Source organism: Staurois parvus, unplaced genomic scaffold, assembly GCF_062004578.1.
Source record: "Staurois parvus isolate SC_StPar_1 unplaced genomic scaffold, SC_StPar_1.0 ptg001918l, whole genome shotgun sequence".
NCBI lineage: Eukaryota > Metazoa > Chordata > Amphibia > Anura > Ranidae > Staurois > Staurois parvus.
The window spans coordinates 47,501-50,000 of NW_028319714.1; the positions used below are offsets into that span (position 1 = coordinate 47,501).

At 46.1% G+C, this 2,500-nt stretch overlaps 4 non-coding genes across 4 annotated transcripts; all 4 read right to left on the reverse strand.

Annotated features, from left to right (window-relative positions):
* Positions 1-395: 395 nt before the first annotated feature.
* TRNAP-UGG (transfer RNA proline (anticodon UGG)) lies at positions 396-467 on the reverse strand. Its single transcript has one exon. It is a non-coding gene; the product is annotated as a tRNA-Pro (tRNA).
* A 143-nt stretch (positions 468-610) lies between these two features.
* On the reverse strand, positions 611-682 carry TRNAP-AGG (transfer RNA proline (anticodon AGG)). Its single transcript has one exon. It is a non-coding gene; the product is annotated as a tRNA-Pro (tRNA).
* Positions 683-1,234: 552 nt separating this feature from the next.
* TRNAP-UGG (transfer RNA proline (anticodon UGG)) lies at positions 1,235-1,306 on the reverse strand. The gene has a single exon. It is a non-coding gene; the product is annotated as a tRNA-Pro (tRNA).
* A 634-nt stretch (positions 1,307-1,940) lies between these two features.
* On the reverse strand, positions 1,941-2,012 carry TRNAP-AGG (transfer RNA proline (anticodon AGG)). The gene has a single exon. It is a non-coding gene; the product is annotated as a tRNA-Pro (tRNA).
* Between the last annotated feature and the right edge of the window lie 488 nt (positions 2,013-2,500).

Sequence of the window (2,500 nt, forward strand, 5' to 3'; positions counted from 1 at the left end):
ATGCATTTCTAAAGTCAAGACAAAGCAAATCCTTGGTCCCTGGGCATTGAATTGTAAGCTGATCCAACTTTTCACACTGCTTTGAAAAATCTCAGCACTGAACGGGGCTCGTCAGCACCTGTTGCAGTTCATGTGGAAAGTGAACACGGAAGCACTAAGGGCTAAGCTATGGTTGCAATTTCAGCTTTATGCCACTTCAATTGTAGGAAGTATGTTGAAAGAAGGCCACAAGCTCCATTTGAAGTACTTTGTCAAAGAAAGGTGAAAAGCATCTGGATTTAGCTTGAGCGACTGCCGTGAGAAGGGCTTACACGTTGACCGGTAGGTACGTGCAAGTTACGGTAAAACCATGTCTGTGCTGTTGAGTTCCAGAGGGATGAAAAAATTCACCTTGTGGGCTCGTCCGGGATTTGAACCCGGGACCTCTCGCACCCAAAGCGAGAATCATACCCCTAGACCAACGAGCCGAGTGCTGTTGGCTGCCTTTGGCTGTCTGCCCAGGCTAGGTTGAGCAGTAGACAAGGGCACTAGAAAAGTTCAAGCGCGCCATAAAAGAACCTTGGCTGCGACCAAGAAGGAAATGGGAACTCAGGCCATCTGCCTAAAGCTTGGGCTCGTCCGGGATTTGAACCCAGGACCTCTCGCACCCTAAGCGAGAATCATACCCCTAGACCAACGAGCCTTGGATACACAAAAAGCTTTTTTTTTTTTTTGAGTAGAACAAGTGCCTTTTGAGTGCCAAGGCTAAGTCCCCACTACAATACCATCTGCATATTTTGCTCAAAAAAATATCTTTTTTTATTGTCAAGAGCACTAGGAATCTTGGAGACGAGGTCAGCATGCATTTCTAAAGTCAAGACAAAGCAAATCCTTGGTCCCTGGGCATTGAATTGTAAGCTGATCCAACTTTTCTCACTGCTTTGAAAAATCTCAGCACTGAACGGGGCTCGTCAGCACCTGTTGCAGTTCATGTGGAAAGTGAACACGGAAGCACTAAGGGCTAAGCTATGGATGCAATTTCAGCTTTATGCCACTTCAATTGTAGGAAGTATGTTGAAAGAAGGCCACAAGCTCCATTTGAAGTACTTTGTCAAAGAAAGGTGAAAAGCATCTGGATGTAGCTTGAGCGACTGCCGTGAGAAGGGCTTACGCGTTGACCGGTAGGTACGTGCAAGTTACGGTAAAACCATGTCTGTGCTGTTGAGTTCCAGAGGGATGAAAAAATTCACCTTGTGGGCTCGTCCGGGATTTGAACCCGGGACCTCTCGCACCCAAAGCGAGAATCATACCCCTAGACCAACGAGCCTTTGGCTGTCTGCCCAGGCTAGGTTGAGCAGTAGACAAGGGCACTAGAAAAGTTCAAGCGCGCCATAAAAGAACCTTGGCTGCGACCAAGAAGGAAATGGGAACTCAGGCCATCTGCCTAAAGCTTGGGCTCGTCCGGGATTTGAACCTGGGACCTCTCGCACCCGAAGCAAGAATCATACGCCTAGACCAACGAGCCAGGAATGCCAGCTTTCTGGGAAATGTTTTTTTTTTTGTACAAAAAATAGCATTGTCCTCCAAAAAAGTCTTCTTCCTTTGATGAACCGAGTTTGCAGTCTTTGCCTTTCTTGAACTATCAAAGATTTCAAAAGCAAAGAAGAAACTTTGTCGGGGAAACATCACCTCCTTTCCTGCGGTAGGCTCTGGAGACTGCCTCATGGTCTTGTAGCTTGGAGCTCCCATGCCCAAAGGGTTCTGCCTCTTTAGCCCCTAGACTAAAGAGGCAGAACCCCAGAGCCACATCTTGCCCATTTCACAGAAGTAGCCGTTGCACATTTTGGAAATGCAAGAGCCTTTAAGCACTCTTGGCTACCGCTAGCACAGTTGCTTGCATGGATTCAGCCACCATCTGAACAATTCCTCCCAATAGAATGCCGAGTTGTTTGCTAAACATAGGGCTCGTCCGGGATTTGAACCCGGGACCTCTCGCACCCTAAGCGAGAATCATTCCCCTAGACCAACGAGCCTTGGATACACAAAATGCTTTTTTTTTTTTTTTTTTTTTTTTTTTTTTTTTGAGTAGAACAAGTGCCTTTTGAGTGCCAAGGCTAAGTCCCCACTACAATACCATCTGCATATTTTGCTCAAAAAAATATCTTTTTTTATTGTCAAGAGCACTAGGAAACTTGGAGACGAGGTCAGCATGCATTTCTAAAGTCAAGACAAAGCAAATCCTTGGTCCCTGGGCATTGAATTGTAAGCTGATCCAACTTTTCACACTGCTTTGAAAAATCTCAGCACTGAACGGGGCTCGTCAGCACCTGTTGCAGTTCATGTGGAAAGTGAACACGGAAGCACTAAGGGCTAAGCTATGGTTGCAATTTCAGCTTTATGCCACTTCAATTGTAGGAAGTATGTTGAAAGAAGGCCACAAGCTCCATTTGAAGTACTTTGTCAAAGAAAGGTGAAAAGCATCTGGATGTAGCTTGAGCGACTGCCGTGAGAAGGGCTTACA